At 38.8% G+C, this 24039-nt stretch overlaps 1 long non-coding RNA gene across 1 annotated transcript in view; it reads right to left on the bottom strand.

The window, feature by feature from the left end:
* LOC120556216 overlaps positions 1 to 20620 on the bottom strand; it is a 77218-nt gene extending 56598 nt beyond the window's left edge. The window contains exons 1-2 of the long non-coding RNA XR_005638827.1: positions 20527 to 20620; positions 20078 to 20176 (exon numbers count right to left, since the gene is read on the bottom strand). This is a non-coding gene — a long non-coding RNA (uncharacterized LOC120556216). The remainder of the gene's footprint in view (positions 1 to 20077; positions 20177 to 20526) is intronic.
* Between the last annotated feature and the right edge of the window lie 3419 nt (positions 20621 to 24039).

The raw sequence follows: 24039 nt of genomic DNA, 5'->3' as shown, positions 1-24039 counted from the left end.
TAATCTTCAACAAGTGCCGTTTACTTCAACAGGAAGCATTATATTATTACAACAGTTCTTAATAGAAAGCATGGTAGCAGAGCACGGTACATTCATAAATCATAAATATTAGTTTTTCTAAAATTATACTTAAAATAAATCTATATATATCCTTACACACAGTATCAAAATATATTGCATTATATTGAATCGTGACCCATGTATTGTGATACGTATCGTGATACGTATCGTATCGCCAGATTCTTGCCAATACACAGCCCTAGTAATGTGTGAGCCCCTGTTGCCGGTCAGTCAGGTAGTGTGAAAACACTACAACACAGCAAGTTGTGTAGTGGGAACAGTAACGCAAACTGCCAACTTTGCAAGTCTTGTAGTGGAAATTTAGCTTTACACATTAAGATAAGGACAATAGAGAATTAATAAGTAAGCCATAAAAAGAGAAAAGATGCTATCAAAAACAATAAAAATCAAAGAACAGGGTAAGATAATGACGAAAGTTTAATAATTAAAATGATGAAATAATGATTAAACCCTCAAATATGTAGTAAATTGTAGTAGTGTAGTAAAGTAGTAGTGTTTTATTTAACGACATGTCAACGAAGTAGTGTTTCACGAACTAGTAGAAAAAAAAGGCCTTAAAATTTGCATAAGCAACTTAAAGTGGCAATCCTTAAAGCTATAGTGTGTAGTTTCTGTCGCCCCCATGACGAATTCTAAGTAATTACAACAAGACTGTCGGTGCATCAACATGATACAAGCCTTCGATGATCTGACACCACCCCCCAACCCTCCTCCACACAGTTGCTAGTAAAATCAAGGATGACACAGAGGAGAAAAAAACAGCATGGACTCTTCAGAAGAGGTAATTATCTTGTAATTTTTATGTCCTCTTCGTCTCCAAAGCTCAAAGCTGCTGTTGTTCATTATCAGCGGTGATGTAAAGCGCATCACTCAAGCTTCTGGGCGCGAATGTCACCGGACTACACCATTTTGTAAACATAGTCATACTGAAATACAGAGAGAGTTTTGTGGAGCTTTGGAGTCTTAACTAGCTTTGTATCAACTCATTTGGCAATGGCTTGAATGTAACGAACGTCCATTAATATAAAATAGTTGTGCACTATAGCATTAAGATTTCAGTCCTGGTTGATTTAGAATTTCTATTTTGAGTGAAAACAATGGAATTGTGCTGAGAGTTAAGCAGTCTGGAGCATATAGATTTAATCTTGGTTTAGTAAATCTAAGTTTATTGACCAAAATTAAATAGAGTTGAACATGCTAAAAGAGGGGGGCTCCTCTGTATTCCTTACCAAACATTATAATGGTTAATAGCTAGCTAAAAAGTCAGTAAGCCTATGGTCTTTTACAAAACATTTCATTGCTTGCTAGCCATAGATATATCTAAACTTAGCACAAAAAGTAAGGATATTTGTGTTTGGTAGATTATTTCTCTGTGGTAACAATGCTTTTTAGCAATAAATCTTATACTGTTGGAAAGCCAGTTTAGTTCCCTTTCAAATGGTGCCCCATTTGTAAGGAACATGCATTTGTGGGATGAGCAGCAGCGCTGAGTATGTGGGTTGCGCCCATGAAAAGTTTGCCATTTGGCAACCCACATACTCATGTGTTTGGAGTTTTGCCGACCAGATACGGAAAAAGTTTAATCTATCAACTAGCTCCGCTACCTTCTTCGTTGCTCTGGTTAGTTGTAGTGCTATCCTATTGCGTGCATAGGGAATTTGAAAGACAACCGTTTATCCCGCCCCTCGGATTAAGCCTTGCCAATGGTGAGTTCCCAGACCCAACATCTAGATGTGGATCTGGCTTGTCAGGCTAGCCAACTCTGGGACGGACAACTGACCCGTTCTGACTGATAAAAGACTGACTTTTGTGGGACTTTTGGATGGTCAAGCAAAAGAAATACCAAAACTAAGCAACATTGAATACATTTTACAGATGAAAAAGGTGTTTTACTGTTCACTTTTAATAGTGGATCACAGTTAAATTGGTGTTTAAAGTTTTGGTGCAGAATTCAGAAACAGAATTCAATTTAATCTAGATTTAGAGTAAAAACTAAACTGACATTTAAAGAGAGGTTTACATTTATTCTTTCTTAATTTTAAGCTAGTTTAAAGTTTGGTGCAACACGATTTAAAGTTAAAACATGATTTAACCGGGTTTAGTAATATTTATAATTCCGGGTCCTAAGTAGATGGTTGAGAGTGCTATGTTACATAAAGTAGAAACGATAGAAGAAAGTGCAGTGTGCGGTGATGCAGATGGATAATTTGCATTAAAAGGTATTGTGGAGGATTTCTTTTTCCGGGTGGATCATCAAGACTATTGGTCCTCCTAGTTGTCAATCATTCTGGCGCTATGTTTACGTAAGGCCGTCGTACGTGCTCGTCCCTAGGGTAGTTTTCGCTTTCTGCGCATGAATACTTTCAGGTGTATATGTGTGGTGAGCTACGAGTGTCTACGAATTGTATGACAAGAAGAGAAAGGCCTCTGAAGAAAGAAACAAGACCGGAGTGTTTTGGGAGAATGTTCCACACGCGGCCGGTGTGCGCTAAAAGCACAGGTTGGGCTCTCCACTGATGCCTCAGTCGCGAAGTTTCTACTCGACAGGTAAAGTTTGGCATGCTATTTGGAGAAATCCATTTAAAATCACTGCTAGTGAAAGTTGATGTAAGCTATGATTAGCGATGCTAGCCCTGGTACAAGTCACGCACCGCACAGACACGGTAAACATCTCAATTTGTGAAAAAGTGCAAATCTTCTTTTGGAAAGTAGGCTTGTATGAACCATGCCGACAGCAACTTGTAAACAGTGCACTCTCGTGCACACGTTTAATAGGCGTTACGTCTCGGGAGCAGGTAGAGTGTTGCGCATGTGCATTTTTTCAAAAAGTGGAGAGGGCGGATCTTTTCTAAAATTCGGGAAAATCCTCCACTATACCTTTAATAATGTCAGAAGATGTAAAAAACAGGACATGACTTCTAAATTATTTTTGTAGTGGTGTTTGGACACCACAACAGCATAGTTAAAAGCTCACAACTTAAAAGTAAAAGACTGGGAGTTTAAAACAAGGATGATAGAGTGAGAAAGCGATAGAAAACCACACATACAGTACTAGACCGCAATGAGTGAGGGTGGATGAAGATCAGCCTAAACACTGTCATCACAAAGATAACCACAGCCAGTAAAAAGTCAGCCTGGGATTCACAGCGCCTTAGCAATACCACACCACTGACAGCTGTAGAAACTGAAGGCTCTGCCAGGAACACAAGGAAAGCATCCAACCCACTTTGGCTGAAAGAGTTTATCCCTCAACAATGCCTTTCAATATTTTTGTTGATGCAAAAACCCGGAGCTTTCGTTGTTCTTGGCAGGGACCTTCATGTCCTGGTTGGTGTTGACGAGGAACCGGCTTAACGGCAATCACTAGCAAATGTATTTATCTTCTACAGCTCATGATTGCAGCGGTTTTCCACCCAGGCCGAAGCCAGGGAGTGTGAGTTGAGGTCATTATTTGGGAATTCCTAAAAGGACAATTCATTTTACTTGTATCTTATCCATTTGGGTTTTAATATGGTTAAAAAAGGTTAACAACCCAGGTGACTCAGTGAATTACAATGAGCTATTTTAACAGTTTAACAGCTTTTAAGCCAGGGAGTCATTACCCAAAGACAGAGGAATGGGGATGACAAATGAGGGCTCTAAATGAAACAAAGCCAGATTAGCACATAACTCTCCTCTGAATAAATACAGAGAGCATCATTTTGGGTGGATAAAGGATAAGGCCCTGTGTAATCTATTTATAGTATTTGTTTGTATTGTATGGTGTTTGTGCTGTGGCAGATGGTGTAGCCCTGCTCGGAGATAGCATTCCTGAATGGGATTTTGTACAGTCAAATTCAAAAGTTATGGATATGGCATTAGTACTGTGCCACAAGCAGATACATTTGTTATGGCTACAGAAGGGTAATGCATAAATCCAAGGATGTAAGATATTGTCTTAGTGTTTCCCCTATCGACCGTCCTCTCCCCCCCCCGAAAGAATGACAAAATTATATAATTTGCTATATATATATATAAAAAAAAAAAATGGCTACATTGCACACATAGCGCAGACGATCCAACACTACGCTTTCACTAGAATACATGAAACTGGCTACACTTGGCACGAAAGCAGTGCATAGTTGTAAAAAAGAAGTTGTCTTCAATTTATATTTGTTACGCGAGGTGTGTGTGCTCCTTTTACACAGAAATGGATCATAAAGAATCATTATTTCTTTTAAATTAAACTACAGACATACAGGAAACGACTTAATGACTGTAAATGAGCATATTGGCAGTTTGATTTTGAGAATTTCTGTTTTTATTTCTTGTTTCCCTCATCTGCATCCTCTGATAACAGCTGGCAGTAAATTGACGTTTTCACAGTGCTGTGCCAGCTCCAAAAAACTCAAGAAACAACAACAATCCCAGAGCAAAAGCTCTCCGTCTCACCTGTGACTCACACAATCCTATGCCGTGTGTGCGCAGCAGGTGTAGCCAGTTAAAACGGCACATGGTAACAGATAAGTTACATGTTCAATGTAGCCAAAGTCGCGCAACCTTGCCCCTATTTTCAACAGTTACTTACTGTTGCCATATAGTTGTGTGATGTGTAAATCAAAGTTTAAAAAATAAAAAAAATAAAATAAAAAATAACTTCCTCCTCCGTGTTAAACGACAATGCTCTAATTGCTGTTCATCTGCATCCCAATGTCCCCCTATTCCAACACATTAGCACCCAGACAGTTGCAGCCCTGACACATTGAGATGTAGTGCAAGAACTGTGCTCTGGGCACCAGACGATGTTCAGCTAATGCACTTTGCTAATGTATTATTTAGAAAGTGGCCTCGCTAATTGAGTTTTAATGTCAATGGCCGCTCTCCCACATGTGTTTGACCGAGCACAGGGGAAAGTTTAGATGTTGATCGATTACAGCTGGCCACTTGTGGCAGCTCCAAAGGTCATGGGCAATGCTGGAGCAACCACTATGACCTCAGCTGTTTTTAAAATAAATCTGGCTCCTTTATTCACACCTTTGAACATTTTACTCATGTTTTAAAAAGCAGACATTATTAAACCAGCTCTCCACTTGATAAAACAAAGTGTGTTATATGAAAAAGCTTTAACTGTGCATTTCCATAGCTATGTTTAACACAGCAAACACTGGGTTTATTCAGAGATAATGCAGGCATCAAGTAGATGTGAAGGCTTCTAATAAGATACTCCACATATAAAAAAAACCCCAGATAATATTAAAGTGCAACTGCATCACTCAAGGCATGTATATGAAAAATATGAAAAGCTCATTAAAACATATATAACACCTCCACAGGGCTAAGAGGAAACTGGTAAATGTTTGTAAGGAGAACTGAATCATAGTTGGGAAATGGTACAAGGTTTGTAAGTTGGAATTTGAATATGCTCCCTGAATAAACAAGTAGAAATTTGCATTTTAAATAGCAACACATAATGCGCTGCAGCTTTGTGGAAATCATTAGTTACACACTTCCTTGCAATTATTTTGCAAGTTCACCCCACACGTTGTCTATGATAGGAAGGCACAGAGAAAGGCTCTACTCTTTATGAGAACCACTCACCCAGAGCACAAGATAAAGAAGAGCAATAACTTATTTCAAAAAATCCCAACTGGCTAATTAACATTGTGAATTCAACCAGAAAGTCAGCATTCCTCTGACTAGTTTAATTGCATTGATGTGTGAGCCACAAATTAACAGCTCAAATAGAGAGCTGCTTTGGCTCCCATAAATGACGGTATTTCCTCACGTCAAAGACTAACAGGAATTTTTTTTTTAACTATAATCAAGTTTAGCTTTACCTGAGCTCGTTTGATGATTTAATAGACTTAAATGAGTTTTCCTCCCAAGGTTAATTATGAAGCACTGAATTAAATTTGCCACTATGCGATTGCTTATTTATAAAAATGTATTCAGTTCTGCTCTGAGGTAATGTGATTATTGGATTGAATGGAATATCAGCCAAAGCGTGTTGTGAGCTTAAGCATGCTGATGAGTTTGTAGGGTAACTGAAAATGAACATATTCCTTGGCTGTAACAATCAATGCATGTAAAATGTGTGGTCTTACCACATTATAGACTTTAAATCAAAATAATGACTACAAAAAGGTCCAGTCACTGTTTAGTTTAAATTGCGTATAGTTTGTCACTGGAATCGGCCATTCAGTTTCTAATCAGTTGCACAGATCAGCAGGCCTGTCGAGCTTTGGATTACTATTCCAGCCAATCAGCACCAGGTGGCGTGTGCAAGCGAGTGATGGGGTGGGGGGGAGAGGGGGGAGGCAGCGGCCAGCCAGGAGTTATCAACAAGAAGACTTGGCAGCGAAACAGCAAAAGGACTATAGAATACAAATTGAAAAAATAAGTTGTATGACCGGGAGAGCAGGAAGAGCCTTGTTAACGTCGGTTAGGCGTTTGAACCATGGTTTTAACGCTGCAGAAACCTCTTTGATTTCAAAGGAATAAAAACTCTCGTTATGAACAAGTTAACAGGTCAGTTTAACCTTGTCCGCTTGCTATTGTTTGTGATGGCTGCTCCCAACTGGCTGGTATTGTGGAAGTGGTTGCAATGGCAATGCGCGTCCATGAAGATTCTGAAGGGGGGTCGTTTTGTTTGGCTGTGGAGTTCAAATATCAACAATCGTCACGCAGCATCACTTACTGCACCTTTAAATTAGTTTGTAGATGCCATTTTATGTTAGAAGAGCCCTCTTCAAGACTTGCACTACTGCATCTACTGTGTTTAGGCTAACGTTAGCAGCTGCCCGTTATTAATTGGATTTAGGGAAGTTTACAACTGCAGTCACGTCACCCAAGATAGTGTTACATTAATACAAATCCTCTGTTAGTCCTCATTGTAGTGTGTGGATTTCTTTGCCTGGGACTTTAAGCAGAAAAGGTGTAGCCATCAAGCCTTAACCCTTTTACAGGGTTCTAGTTTTAAAATTAAAAAGACAGCTCAAGAATGCATTTTCAACCAATTTATGATGTTAGTCATTTCAGCCGGGGAGAAATGAGATCTGCTTTTGTCTACCTCATCCTGAACTCAAGGACTCTTAAGATTTTTTTTTAAAATGACTACAAAAAATATACAAAAAAATGACAAGCATAGCAACAGTAACCAAGGGCATAGGCTTAGTGAACAATCATTACATGGATTAAAAGAAGAACCTAACAATAAACAAAATAACCAAATTATCAAAATATGTACCAACAAGACCTATAGATGATGCATATAAATACAATTAGATTTCAATCTCCCCACTCCATCTCTCTTATACCATCATCTTCTCTTTCAGCCAAACAGTGCTCTATCCATCTCTCTGTGACAGGTTTTTCTGTTTTTTTTTTATCTTGGAGTTTCAGAACACCTCTAACATTGTGAAGCGTTGCTCAGAAAGGCCACTGGAGTACCAGTGATTATATTATGGCACAGCTTATCAAACACAACATGGTCAAAAAGCAGAGCTCTTGATATGTTAGACAAGTGAGTTTAATGGCTGCCATTGCATGACCTTATCCACAGGGCCTCCATGTTAGTCACTCTCCAGTAATTTCAGATTAAAACAGAGCCATAGCAACTACTGAATATGTGCAGAGAGAGGAGAAAGAGAAACCACGTATGAGGGAGAGCAAACACAAGAGATTCAATCCCCTCTCTTAGGGCCTCTTTCTTCTGTCGATGCCTGGTATAGCTGATGGGAACACTTGAAACCATCATTATTAAATGGTAAAATGATAGTTAATTAAACTTTAGTTAATAGTTATTATACTTTTAAAGAACAATGAATTGATTTATAATGTTTACTAAATATTAGTTATAATTTGTTATTTTATAATATATATATATATATATTTTTAGTGCAATATAAAAAAAACTAGTTCATATTTTGTCAATGGCGGTTTTGTAAACCATCTATGAACATTATTTGGAAAACATGAAATTGCAACTAATGCTAATGTTTACAGATGATTTCTAAAGTATGTATTAACCGTTAAGAAGGTATTATCCAAATAATGTTTATTGACACATTCCAAACAATTTCTTAAAAAGGTTTACAAATATTTTGATAATTAACAAATACTTCAAATAATATATAAAATGTTATGTGTGCAACAATAAACTGTTAACATAACATTAATTATAACATTACTAGTAATTAGTAAACATTATTAATCATCATTTCATTGTTAACAGTAAAATAACTATTAACTTAAGTTTACTTAAAATTAGTTTACTATTTATTTGTTATGGTTATTATAAAGTGTTAACTTTGACGGACATAGGACTGGGTGTCCCAAAAGGGTGGTAGTGTGACAGTGTCTCTGAGTATTTCACAGTGCAGTGTTGTGTGGTTACAAGGAGGGACTGCAGACCACCCCACTTAGGGTTCGTCTGAAGACTCCATCAACCGTAGCGAGCCTCTGCGCCGAGGCTTTTTGCTATCAGGTGCATGGGTACTGCTGGAGATTGGACTTTGATGTTCACAGTGACCGCGCATCAGAGCAAAGCAGCAGGTGAAAATAATCTATCTTCCACTCTGTGATTTATGAATGTAATTCTTCCGGTTTGACACCAGTTGCAGTTGCATCCTTGGAGCAATCTGTGAGTGGTAATAATTGGTGGAGGACTAAACGAATGAAAATGTTAAGTGTACACTAATGAGTTTTTTGACAGTTTAGTATGAACCTTTAGCACAACATTGTAAAGAAAATACATAATGTTTGAGGCCTAACGAGATTGGTAAAAAAGGAACAGAATGCTCTTTAAACTTATTTAGGCTACATTTACATTGCTACTTTTGTTTTTTAAGCAGTTTTGAGCCAAAAGCGATCTGTGCTTTTACCTCCAGTAGAAGAACTAATCTGCGTTTAAACTAACACGCCCAAAGCGCACATCTCATAAACATTCTCGTATACTGGGCATGCGCGTGCCGGGGTAAACAGCATGTATATTCTGCCCCTTGCTGGTAGTTGCCATGGTAACGTTAGTAGCTTAGTCTCAGAGAATGAGAAGTCATGACCGATAAGACCCAATCAGGCAGTGAAACGTTGGCGTCGGTGTCGGCGTTGCCAAAGGTCTCCGTTTGCGTCCGTTGAGACTGCAACCCTGCATAGTCGAAACCAAAATGGGTCACAAGTTTTTTTCAAATGTTGAAAAACACCAGAGCAGTGTGAATGCGAGGTTTAAATGTAGCAAAATATATTAGTTTCAAACCAAAAAGTAGCAATGTAAATGTAGTCTGAATATCAAACAGCTCATCATCCGTTCAGAACCATTAAATAGAACCTCCATCCGCTTCTCATTATCCCAATACCCCTCCACCCTGAACGACCTGCGATTACCCTCATCCTGCTTATGGCCACCCTGGCATTCATAAATGAATCAATTGACAATTACAATTATGGAGAGTGACTGAGCTCATCCCTCAAGTTCCAGCACCTGCTTCTGAAACATGCAGCAGGTTCTGTAAATGGAACAATTAAGATAATTGACTGTACAAGGCCCCATTAACAAAGCCTGCTTTCAGCTCGAAGCTGCGATTAGATTCATTCTAATAATGGACCAGCCCTTGTTCCTCCATTGTTCTCCATTTGCCCTCTTCAGTCCAGGTGCCAATCATATCCTGTGGGTAGGTTTTCATGTTGGACTGAGATCACGATGATTTATTGGACATCAAGAGTGAAGGACAGCAGAGTCAATGTAAAAGGTCACAGAAAGAGGCACATTGCTCATTGACCTATCTGACATGTGTCTTGACTAAACAAATAAAATTTTTTAAATACTTCAGCAACAACTGTGTGACTGTTTTAATACATTTAAAAGTTATATCAAGTAGTCAAAAAGAAGGCTTTCTACATGTAATAATCTTTCAACGTGTGCAACTACCCTAAATAGGCACGATAAGACTTAATGGATACAAAAAACACCTCTCCCAACACTTGCCTGCTAAGTTAATGTCTCATTTTTGAAAAGGGAAGCAAGCACTACAGCTAAAGTCAAAACCACACTCTGCGGGCATGGAAGTGGCAGGAAGGAGGTCCTGTTTGCAAGGTTTCTCTTCTGCTGCCCAGAGATTGGAACTCGAGTTTGAGACTCGGACTTGAGTCACAAGTAGCACACACAGTGACTTCAGACTCGACTCAGACTCAAGATGCGAGACTCGTGAATAAACTTTATTTTTTGGAAACGTCTGATGTTGAATGCTGAATGTTATTCCCCCTCCCTGCATAACCTCTAACCTGCCTACGTAACACCTAATGTATCTGCTGCGCACGGCCACTGACCATACATCAGAGAGGACCACAAACATGTTGACTGCTTTGGCTTTAAAAATGTTATACAACAAGGCCCAAACAAAAGAAGCGCTGAATGCTAAATATGTCGTATCAAGATAAAGGATTCTGGTTCAACCACGTCTGATTTTAATCAGGCACCTGAAAACCTTTTCTGATAGGTTAGCATGTTTAGCTCAGCATTGGCCATCTAACTTGAGCTTGCTTCTTGCTTAAGATACGAGCTACGGAGGTAAACTCACTAGATGTTATGAAAAGATGAATGAGCTTTTGTTTGCCAAACTTTTCGGGGGATTTAACGCTACATAATCATTTACGTCCTGCTGGCTGCCTCCACATTAATATTAACGTTGGCTGAAACCCGACAGGTTTATTGTTTATCAAAATCAACAAATTTATTGATAATGATTATTCACATGAAATACCCATGCATTTACTTTACAAAATATAAACACCTGAAACTTTAAATTAGTCAAAACTGTACTATAAGAATATAAGAAAGCACACTGAATTGGCCCAGTTTATTATATATTTGGCTGCATTGTTATAACACATTTTTTCAGTACTGCCCAACAAGCATCAAGTAAATAATGCAAGGATGAAACGATGTGGTGAGTCTGACTCACTTCATGTCTTATATGTGCATGTTGTGTTTCTAGTGCTCATGTTACAAAGAGTCACTCATGGCCTGTGTGTCTGAGAGGTCATTATCTTAGTAATATGAAGTCTGTCTGTCTGTCTGTCTGTCTGTCTGTCTGTCTGTCTGTCTGTCTGTCTGTCTGTCTGTCTGTCTGTCTGTCTGTCTGTCTGTCTGTCTGTCTGTCTGTCTGTCTGTCTGTCTGTCTGTCTGTCTGTGTGATGCTAGTTCCCATAACTTTCTTTGTTCAATGTAAGAGGAAAAGTGTTACGTTACAAGCACTACACACACACTCTCTCTGTAAGGGTCTCTGTGTGTTCGGCCACCCACAATATCTGCATGGTAGTCCTACACCTTTCTATACTACCGCCTCTCAAGGCCTGGCACACATCCCTTTTATGTGGATGGAGCATGGAGATTATGCCTGAAGCTTTTGCTATTAAATTTTCCTTTTCTTCAGATGTTATTCTACAGAACACCAGGCTCTCTTTTCTGCGGTCAGTGCCTGTCCAATTCATTCAAGAATGATATGCATACCTCAGCCGCTTACAGCTAGCTGCACTCCAACAGCTCAGGGCCAAGCAGGACAGGTTGAACTGCCAAAGGCAAGACAGCTCATAAAGTGGCTGCACTTATTGGACACTGGTTTAGTAAAACTAATGATAAAAAAGCCATATAAGATACAATACCACAGTAGCAAATTGTTAAACATATTACTTGGCAGATTGACAAGTATAACTTTTTCTTTTTGAAGAAACAAGAGTACACAGCTGATTCAGGTTTGTCCTATTTCTGACCATCTGCAGTAAGAGCCCCTTCATTATGTCTGTAACAGAAGACAAACCAAATACCATCTGAGTCAACACAACCCTGATCCGTTCAGCCGTTGAAAAACAAATAAACATGGGCTCACGCTAGGCAGCACTGGCAAATCCACTCAGGAATTTCAAACACTCCTGAATTTATTTTCCATGAGGTCTTTGGAGCAATCTTGGCAATCAAAGAGGTCAATTTTGCTTTGGAGGAGAAAAATATTAGGTAAATATTTTCAGGGAAACAGGTCATATTTGAAATGGAATGGTTTCCCTCACCCCCTGCCCTCCGTTTTCCAAACATGTACAGTGTACGCACGCAAACACACACACTTTCGTTCTGAACATTGACAAGTTGCGTTTGGGACACCGATACATACACAAATGTTTTTTCTTCATCCGTTTTTTTTGGAATGTTTAGTGCTACTCCCCTGTCGCCAGACCGACTGACACGCTTGTTTATTTTTCCCATGCTCACTTTAAATTCCATCAACCCCCCCCCCCCAACTGAAAAGGCCTGTGTGTGCCTGGCCAGGAGGACAAAAGTTAGGAAAATATCAACAAATCGTCATTTACATCAGAACAAAAACAAACAAAACCCAGGAGAAAGGAGCTGCTAAGGAGGTCCAAGGCTTTTTTCCACCAGAAATCCTTCTCATGTGGCTTCAGGCAGCCTGCCAGCCAAATCTAATATGGATTTATATACAAAGAAAGTGCTTAGTTTAACACAATGAATATTTAATCATGCATGGATCCTGTAAAGCAATTTTGTAGAAATAATTGAAAGCAGACTTTGTCTCGAGGCTTGGAAAAAAAGCAACAGCTAAACTGTTGACCCAAAGGAGCCCAAAAATCTCACGCTGGATTAAATGTTTACACTGCTGGCATACACTCTGATAAATGAGGTTAGGAATCTGGGGTGGAATCAACGGGTGTTAAATCTGCTGATTCTGTCAGGGCAAGAGAACACACAAATGCCTGGCTGTGCAAATAACACATGCACTTGTTGGACAGCTCCATCCCGCACCCCCCCAGCTGTCTAACACTTTGACTATTTTACACTGTGACTATTTGTATTCCTTCTTTCAGTGAGCCGCGAGTGCAAAAAGGAAAAACATTGGTAATGCAAAACCACCTGTTTGAAATCTAAATTAACTCTTGTGTAGCGTACATTTCCTATCTTCCTACTGAAAACATCCAGCAATATTGCTGATGAATGTACTGTGACAGATGTAGAAGAGATACCTCGGTTTTTAAATCACTGCCTATACAGAACTATTTTAATAAAGCACACAATAAATAAAGCTAATCACTCAGCCCCAGGTCCACCAAACAAGACAAATGAACAATTTCCAACAGGAGAGCAAAGCCAAAGTACAGACAAGATAAAATACAAGTCTAACAAAAGAGCAATATTACATCATATGAAATACTTTTCACAAGCATGACTTGTGCCATTCACTCCTTTGTAAATTATTAGCTCTCATAATAGTATTAACAAAGAGACTGACGATAATGCTGCACGGTCTCAGGTCACAGAAAAATACAAGAAATAGCTAAACTTGTATAAAATAGGGGGGTGGGGGGTTACATAAGCGGATTTGAGGGAAAGTGTTCACTTATGCAAAATAAAACAGGTTATCAGGTCTATTTGGTGATTCCCTGGCACCCTTAATAAATCAGCTTAAGGTGCGGCCTAACGGCTTCATTCGCCCCACAAATCTCTGCACTGCAATAACATGCGCCAGCGAGCACAGATTAATTTAATAACTCTTTAATATTCTCTGTGAAAAAAAAAAAACAGGAGACCAGCGAGTCCAGAGCATATGGGGTGGGTGGTTAAGGGGGCTATCTGTGGAATAGGATATTGCTGCAGCAACAGATTGAATATTACATAATGATGTCATTTATATTCCATTCGAAGTGCTAGCTTCCCAGGCTGGAGACTCAAACAGAGCTGGGGATTTGTCTGTGATAGAGAGTAATAGGGAGAGAAGAAGTTTGTGGGTATAGATGGCATGAATAAAGACGAACGTGAGCTAGGAGGGTTACAGTGCACTGATTGGCTGTCTAACAATATCTGAATTTGTCTTACTTAAGACGTAAAATCCTCACTAAAAATGTCTCAAGTATACATACCGGTATACTGTATGACCAGCAACTCACCATTAAAAATAAAATGATACCACAATACAGGACGCCTACATTCAAAAATATTCAGAATCCTTAATTAATCCCACAACGGTGAAATTCACAACATACAACATTCAGTAAGATGAAATAATGTGTTAATGAATGGTTTCCTACTTCACATACTGTATTTGTCAACAGTTATCCTTGGTCCCAACCCACTCCCAACAGTCATACATAGTACATGTATACAGCTATTTAGCATCGTTGTCTAGTGAAAACCATGCATCTTCAGATTTGCTGATTTGTTCATTTTCACATTAACTAAATAAATTTGTGGTCTTAACACCTTAATATGAAGCAATATATAACCCCCTTGTGACCCTTGTTGCATGTTTATATGAGCAGTCCTCTCTCAGGTTGTTTTATTTGAATCATTTTTATCGTCTTAAAAAGGGTAAAACTAAAGTATTTCAGAAAAGGTATAAAAAAATAAATATTGTGCGCAGCAATTTAGTCTTTTATTTCCTGCCTAGGCAACTCATTTTGCAAACCAGTACATTCATTTCGCTACCCCTTGTAGCAGTCCAGACCACCAGGTTGGGAACCACAGTTTAGGCTAAACAAACCAGTTAACAAACCAAAAGGATTGCATTGTCACAAAGCTGAAAACAGTTGTTTTCGTGGCTCATTGCTCAAGCTGGTGTTTTAGACATACATGGTTTTCACAACCATGGGAAAATAATGTCTGATGCCTGCTTCCCATTTGTGCTAAAGCTGACAAATATCTTCTAATCAGCAAAACAGAGCATATCAAAATGACAGGTCTGCATTGAAAACAAGTGTTGAACAAATCAGATGGCGCAAGGAGTGGAGGTGAAGCTTGGAGAGAATAAACAGAGCTTGCAGACGTTGTAATGAGAATTTGCTCCATTTGGCAGTTGCCTGCAGCAAAGGTCTCCCATCTGTTTCCTATTGAAAAGGGATTCAACCGTTTGGAGGGGGAAGGATGAAAGGCAAGAATGAACGGGCCACAGTGACATCTTACGGCAGCAGCTGATAACACAGTGTGGATGGATGCATGCATGCATGTACAGATGGCGCCTGGGTAGCTCAACTGGTAGAGCGTGCGCCCCATGTACAGAGGCTCAGTCCTCGCCGCAGTGGCCGCAGGTTCAATTCCGACCTGCGTCCCTTTGCTGCATGACATCCCCCCCCTCTCTCTCCCCTTTCACGTCTAAGCTTTCCTCTCAAATCAAGGCCTAAAATGGCTTTACAAAAAAAATACAATCAATTGTTAAACCAATGAATTAGTGATACAGAAAAGCATTAATTCTTTCACTTGCATTTAGTTTCAGCTTTGTGTGCGTTACTTTAAAATGGCAATTATAGGGCATCTAAGTAAAATGGGAATGAGAGATCCTTACACTTAGGTAAAATCAAAACAAAACAAATGACTGCAGTAGTCACAGGTATTTATCGGCTTTGATCGGGCAGCGATGGAAAAACTGTCACCAGGATGACACCCTAACTTTCACCCCTTTTTAGGTATGCTGCTAGGATGCGCACCATCTCAGCCACAAATTCCGTCCAGTCTCCGTGCAAGCAGCGCTCAAACATAGTTCCAAATTAGTTGGCACCCAGTTTAAAAGAGAGACTGAATAAGTAAAAGATTTATTTTTTTTTTTTTTTAAAGACGTAACCGTAACATTTTCACTGGCCTCCATGCTGCTTTATACTGTTTACTAACCGTATGTTGTAAGCGTAACTCTTTTGGAGAGTGGAGTGCATGTTAGGGGTATAAGAAAAAAAATGTATACACTTGAGTATCGCAATATTTTATTTTGCAGTACTGTATCGATTTTCAAAAAGGAAATATCGTTCAAAATATTCATGCAAGACAATTGTTCACATTTATGTTGTGTTTAAACCCCCTACCGCTAGATGGTTATGCTGAGACGCTCCACAAGTGTCCTTGCCTAACAGTGCCAGACTTTTTTTTTTAAATAGTCGTTTTTCTAAAATGATACTTTAAAAAAAATCCCAATATATCGCCCAGTATCGAAATATATTACAATATATTGAATCGTGACCCATGTATCGTGATACGTATCGTATCGCCAGATTCTTGCCAATACACAGCCCTAGTGCATGTGTGCTGACGGAGTTTGGTTTCACTCTGAGGTGAACTGAGTCTGGCTAAACAGGTTTTGATTTTAGAGCAGCCTGAAAAAAAAAAAAAAATTAAAATAAAATTATATATAGCTTTAATTAGCAGCCTGAAAAATAGTTCAAATATAGCTTTAATTGGACATTTTCAAAGCTTTTAATTTTTAAATCCTACATCAGAATGGTCCGATATTACCCGAGTGACAGTCTGGGGTTGGAAGAGTGACGGTGAATGCAGAGCGTGCAGTCTGAGTGGAGAAGTTTAGTTTACTAGCAAAAGATATCAGGTGAATGTTCATCAGAATATGCAGTTTTGTGCACTTTATCGGAACGCTGTAGCAGGAAAAGTTGACACCTACAGTCCTTCCCCTATAATTTACAGGCCAATGGGAACCCCCGCCAGGCCAAAAATAACGGCAAATATCTATTGTGTATCCCCTATATTCACCGCCATGAACTACAGTGATGCACTGCCGTGAGTCCATTAACAAGGCAACTGTCTGTTGTTAGTTCATGTCTGTAACGGAAGGACAGCCGAGTGTGTTATCCAAACTACTAAAGTCAGTTGAAACATTGTCAGTAGCCTAACTGTTACAAACTTTAGCTGAGCTGGACCAGACAATATGCGGTTAGAACAGACTGGTGATGCTGTTTTGCCCTCACTGTTGCCTGTGAAGTTAGCTGGAAGTAAAAAAATATATATATATAAATACATTTTAAAAAAAGTTAGCTGGAAGTGATGTAATGTAGCGTTTGTGGCGTGAGCACTGCACCTGACTGTTTAAAAATAGTCTTTTGAATGCTTCATTGCTTGAAAGCAAAAAAAAAAACAGGTGAGCTTTAAAAGTGACTTTTTTAAATGCTGTTTGGTGGATCCAATTCATGCCAATATGAAGAGTGCTTCATGTGGATTTCGTAAAGTAACTGACAAATATTTTAAACAACTTGAAAATGTTACATTTACTATAACCCATTGTCTTTCTTATTTGCTCATATCTTTCATGTACATAGTCACTCCTTGCCTTCAAGCAGAAAGTGGGAGACAGCTTTCTCAAAGCAAAGCCTCCAACATCACCTTCAGGCTGATCTCAAAACTAAAAGTTAAAAAGTAGAGCAAAGACAAAAGAACAATACAATTCTGAATGACAGAAGTAGAATGGGTTACAATATCTATAATGTTTGATGAAAAATGTGTAAATGATTTTAAAATAAACTTGAATCTCATGAAAATGCAGTCCTGCCCTATTTTTAGTTGACACATAATGCCATAGGAGCACTGACAATAACTTATATTGGCTTTAGAGTCTAATATTGTAATTATCCCAGAAACAAAGAATGGTCCTAGCTTTGTCCTTGGGTCCGCCTTCTCAAAAGAACATAGGAGTTGGCTGACAGTGACAAAAGATTTGTTTGCATTTCAAGTGACGGTCGTTTGTGCAGGACGATTAAACACTAAGGTCAATGTTGAACCTGTAAAAGCACTTGACAAAGAATGGCATTACAGTTGTTATTAATGTGTGTGTTTAAACTGGGCACACACACTTATGTGTGTATGTGTGTGTGTGTGTGTGTGTGGGTGTGTGTGTGTGGGTGTGTGTGTGTGTTTCTGTGTGCGTGTGTGTATATGTATGTATAGTGTGTGAGAGGCTTTTAGCAAAATCAACAGGCAAAGCAGCTAAACAGGCTGAACGGTGGCGATCACCTGCGGAGGATGTTATGACTTTACTTAGCACACAAGCCCTGCCTTTTAACTTTCAAACTGTGAAAGCAAGATATTAGGGGATTTTCACAAGTCACATAAAGAATCATCTTAGCTGCTGTCACAACTACACACACGCAAAAATATTCCTGTGTCCAACATGAACAGACTGCTGTCACAATGTGTTTTGATAGGAATCCAAAAGAATTACTGCTGTGTTACAGAAGACACATTCTTGTGTACTGCTGCTTATGGTTTATAAACATTCAGTCAGTCAGACCATTTATGGGAAGTTGGAAAATAATTCTCACCTGACACCAAGTTGGATTTGATGCCCCCTTTATCTACATCAGTAAATGGCTCAGCTCTCCAACAAAACACTTAGGTCAGAAAGGAAAATCTACACAAATGACCTCTCATCCTAATTTTTTTCATGTCCTAAAAATTAAATTCTAATAATTTGCAACAAAAAAACAGTTCACATCACAATTCCCACTGATGGCATGATTTGCATTTGGTTATGTAGGCAACTCCAAGTGCATGGTTAAACTTGGGGGAAGATCATCATCTTAGTTAAGTGTTGAAAAAGTCAACAGTGACATGAGACAGGGTGTGTATACTTTCCCCAAAAGCAAAATCTCTGCCTTACCCTAACCAGAGCAAACTCTGGTCTATGGTGTCAAAGCCAGGCACATTGTATGCCCACCATCCCCTTGACTATCTGCCTAAAGTACTACTTCTGTTCTGTGTGGTACAAGAATGTAGCACTTCTTGCCAGTGAATCCAGGCAGCAATTAACTAACTAAGTTGTTTGTTTCAGTGGTCTGTAAACATCATTTTAAGGAGACAAGGTTGAATTTGGCTGTCATTCCTCATAACGCCTTCCTTTCACCCACAATGAAAGCATCCCATTGGTTAAACCCCATCCTTGCTAAGTGCAACATTATTTACACTTGCTACACATTTGTTTTACTATCACAAATGTGATAAAACTGTGTTGACATTCACTTAACAAGGTACGGTCTAAGGCAATAGGTATGGACCACTGAAAATAAAATGGAAAACAAGGGAAGCCAGTCCAGCTTCAAACCACCATTGATTACTGCGCACGCACACACGCACACGCACACACACACACACACACACACACACACACACACACACACACACACACACTTGACTCGGGAGGAGACACAGGAGGTAGGTGGAAAGAAAGGGGAGGGCTGTCAGATATTTTCCAAGACAATAGTGGCAGAGAGGGTTAAATCAATATATTCAGCCATGACACCAATTTTTTATGATGATATGATGGTGCTATAATGGCCTTTGTTAAAAATGTATACACAATGGCAACTGATACCGATATCTAACACACTGGCCACATTTATATGGTCATATCTACGTAACACTACTGTATAAAGACAAAGATAAAAAGAAAAATGCCCTGAATGTCACTTGCAAAACAATAGAGTACCTGTCAGCCACAGCTACCTACTTTAACCTCACCATTGTGTTCATGTGAGACAAAGCTAAAGCACAATACCGAATGATTGACAAGCCAGGATTCAAAGGAAAATCTTTCACTCCCTAGATGAGAATTCAGGTCAAAAATAGCCCTGCATTACATACAAGGAGATGCAAAGGTGTGGGCAAGTTGCTACAGGTACCAGTGGTAAGATGCAATATGATCCAGAAATATAACACTATGAGGCCTGATTTACAAAGGAAAAGTTATCACACCAACAATAATTTTATCCTGTGTTGTTATGATTGCAAAGTAAACAACAGAATTATGCCTTATACAATTACAAAGTAATCTCCTAGGAATGTGCTCTTGCAGGTACTTGATTAGCCATCATTGACAGATATCGATGCAGCAAAAGTTGAGCCAGGTTCAACTTTTTTGCCAGAGCCCCTGTATCAGCACCCCCACTGTGCCTGCTTTCGTTCTCATTGAAATGAATGAGCAGGCCATGTATTTTTTAAGTGATGTTATTCGTCTAAAATACTGCCCTACAGTACACAAGCACAAACAACTAAGCAAATCTGACAGTGACATGACTCAAACTGGGCCCTTTGCCAATGCAGTCTTGAAGAATCCTTTCTTAACACTTCAAAATCTTAAAAATAGAATCAGTAGCCTACATAAGGGATAATAAACTGTAGCAAAAATTAAGCTATGTTACAAATAGGCTAATTTTCAAGAGCACAGCACAGTGCATCTATTCTATAACTTACTCATCTTGTCTGCTGCCTTCAGTAACCTCATCAGATGACGTGGGCCGGGTTGTTTCTGATGGCCATGTGTTTCAGGTTTCCAAACATTGCTCACTTAGCCTGAAAGTAAAATATAATAATCCAATATGAATTTACCAAATGTTATTGTAGCATTAGCACTTCGTCAGAAGGAGTTAACGTATACATCTCAATCTTTCCACTATTCTCAGCTAAATTAGCGAACTTAACGTTGAGTTAAGAATGCTACTTTGCATTAATTGTACGTACGTTCGAGTAACGTTAATGACATAGCTAGTGCACTAGCTATGTCATTAACGTTACTCGAACTGCAATAAATTGAGCTAACTAGCTAGCTAATTAACAGTAACATTACAGCCACCAAAATAAATCAGTATTGACGTTAGCTAACGTTAACGTTAACCTTGAAGCAGTTACATTAACAAGCTCACCTTTCGCGTGACAGAAATGTGTGTACTTTCTTCTTTATCTGTTCCTAACGTATTGTTTTTTTTTAACGACCTAACTTGACTTGAAGAAATGAATCGTGTTAACCATGATCTTGACCCTAATCAATCAAACTACTGCAGGTGCGGACTAGCTAAACCATTTGCGCCGTGAACAAAACTAGACTAATTAAAAATAAATAAAAAAAAAAAAGACAAATTTTGTGCAACTTTAGGGCCACAACTTCTGAGTGGACCTTGAGTTAAGATTTCAAATAAAATCAAATATAAGTTAAGACAATACAAACTGATGGCCACAACATAACAGTATCCTTAAATTATTCAATACATTTCAGTGTTTCTGTGTAAATTATAGAAAAAGAAAATATATATATAATTTTTTATTTTTTTTAATACTTCCGGAGCCAACAACACAAACCAAGTCCCACCATCTACTTAATATACTTTTTTTTTTTTTTATAAATGCTGTATAAAAATTAAATGACCTTAAAGCAATGCAGGAGCAATGGTTTTTGGTGCACAATGTATGTACTATTGAATCCTAACGGATGACCTTCTGTCCTACAGTGAGGGCCACAAGCCGATACTCCACCATATTATTAAAGTCAACTGGTTGCAGCTTTTTTCATTGGTCTGAAAGAAAGTCCACAAATTTAGCCTCTCACACCACAACCTTTACAGAACAGCATGCTTGTTTTTTCCAACACGTCTTTGTGTGTACACAGGCCAACAAAACCCACCACACACTGTATACCTACATCGTACTTGTGTCACACCAGAAAGAACATTTCCCTGAAAGTAACAGTTTCAGAAATCAAATACAGCAGTTTGTAATCTTTCACTTTCACACTCAGAAGTACACAAAAAAGGTGACCTGTTTAATACAATGTACCAACGCAAACATGAAGTCTGCAGCAGATAAGAGGAGCCCTGTTCATTAGTAAGTGTTTGAGTTAAAGAAGCCATTGAGTAAAGCAGTCCTGTCATGGGGTATTTGCTCCGACACTGCTTAAAGGCTGGCTAGTTAAACAGGCAGCGAAGGAAGGGTCAATATTTTAACAGGCAAGCCTAGAGACAAGGGTTGAGATTGGCTGATAGCTACTTCCCACATTCTTACCAATTCCAACTGGTGCTGGGCCACAAGACAGGATGGACATCCTGTGGTCAACAAATATCAACACAGGATGAAATGACCAACTAATATTTGTCAATTTATGGTGAGAAGTAATGCATTAGCCTTGTCACAATTTTTTACAGAGGTACTATATGTCAAAATCTCTGTTAACATACTGTGAGCCAGGGAATAAGAGGTATATTTATTGACACTTGTTTATAGCTTTATTGGTCTAAATATACAGCACTGTGAACAAAATAGTATTTTATTTCTAGGTATTAAAGTATATGATGACATTGCAAAGGAAATACATATATAATGGTCAACAAATATCAACATACACAGTAAAGTACATAGTTTGCAAACTGCATATAACCAAACAGAAAATCCCAGTATCGCCTGAATAAGTAAACAAAATAAGTCTTGTCAGGGGAAAATAAAAAAATAAATCACCAAAAGCTATTCAACACACCAGGCGTTTATTTTTTTAAATCTGAGATCTGAGCATTCAGTCTGTAGGACTTCATGTTCAGTGGCCTCTAAATAGAAACAAACCCAGCTCATATTTGATCAACCAGTTCCATTAACCTAATTGCCTTCCATAGTCAATTAACCAAGTGCACATTGCTCATTACCACGCACACTTTTCCGCTTAATTTACTGTGCGAAGTAAAAATGTGTCAATTTCAATCGTAGAGAAACATTAATGACAGCTCATCATCCAGGCAGAAAAGTAGTTCAGCAAATCAGTGACTACATCATCCTGGTTGTCCAGGCATTCACTGTGAAATGATACCAAATAGGCAGCAGGGCATCCTGGGAAGCGCAAAGCTGTCTAAAGTCAGTGGCAGTGACTGAGTGAATGGTATTACACACCTCCTTAAATGGACAACTGTCAAACTATCACATCATATTTGACCTGAAAAGGATGCAAGCCCAAACTTTAGCCATTTGAAGCCAATCTAAAACACTTATTCCTCAATTACCAGTTTGAAAATATGTGCTCTCTAAAGGAATTTAGTTCCACCTGCTGTTCACATTGTAAACTACAAGTGTTCTGTCCCCTCTGCTGAATGGATGCATGGCAATCACTTATACCTGACCAAATAGTAAATTGGCAATAAAAGTTACTTCATACATACTGTACGTCTCTTTTCAGCACAATATTAATAAAGCATACATCTTAACAAAATAACTTTGGAATGTAAAGTTTCTGTTTGGAGATCCATTGGTGCCAATTGTATATTTAAATTACCTGTTATGAAGGTCAGATTGAAGTTTGTAAACATTGTTTTTCTCATGAGTATTCATAGAGTACAGCACAGTACACTGGCCTAAATGAGCCTTTGGGAAACTAAATAATAAAAAAAAAAAAGAAATACTAGGATGAAAAAACTGGTTCTGTGCAACATGCTTTGTATTGGATGGAGGATGACATACCACTCCTAGAAACTGATGCTACAACAATCAGTAATCCAAAAACCAACATCCTCAAAGCAATTGAAACTGGAGACAACCGGAGTGTAAGCAGAGTTCCAGTCCACAGGACTTTAGCAGTGGTGAGAAGAAAAAAAATATACAGATTTGCTAGTGTATGCTTCTACCTGGTTGTGTAGTTTGGTTTGACATTTGTCACCTGTTGACAGGCCAAACATGTTGCACAAACAGGCATGAAGTGTCTACTTGTCAGCAAGGCAAACTGTGTGCTTAGCCTTAAAGTGAGCCTTTGACTTTAGGCTGACTGGGTCATTGTGGCTTTGACAGAATGTCAGAGTAAATGTGTGTTTGACCTGTGGCTTGTGGAGTTTAATCTCTCTTTGTACAACTTATTGACCCTTGCCATTAAGATTAAAGGGGAACTATGCACATTTTTTTTAGCTTAATTTACCTTAACTGAACAGCTTTGGAGTCATTGGAATGGTTATAGGACTTTTTCGGGTTGAATGGTGGTCGTCTTGCTTCCCCCTAGCGCCTGTGAGCCAGCAAAAAAGAGGCAGAAAGAATTGTTGGAGGAACAGAGAAAGAAGAAACAGCAGACTGACCGAGCGAGGAGACAGACACAAGTAAACATCGGACCTGCGTTTTCAGAATGGGGAGAATGGAGACAAACCGAAGCCTGCAAATCCGATGCTGACCTGGCATTCTTGCTGTTGTACTTGTGTCTTTGGGATAAACTCAGTTTAATCTTTGTATTTCTTGTTATTGTGACCTCAGGATGTATTGTATTGTCTGTAAAGGTTTTTATTATGATCGCTGTCTGTTATGGGCTTACTAGCTGTCTAGCTCAGTGGACATGACTCCATGCGTTCGCCAGCTTCTATGAAAACAAATGCACATGACCAGAGGGTGAAGATAGGAGAGGGGACAGTCGCCAACAAGTTTTT

Source organism: Perca fluviatilis, chromosome 3, assembly GCF_010015445.1.
Source record: "Perca fluviatilis chromosome 3, GENO_Pfluv_1.0, whole genome shotgun sequence".
In the NCBI taxonomy this organism is placed as follows: domain Eukaryota; kingdom Metazoa; phylum Chordata; class Actinopteri; order Perciformes; family Percidae; genus Perca; species Perca fluviatilis.
Note: the sequence above shows the minus strand (reverse complement) of the source record. Positions and strands in the feature narration are given on the sequence as shown.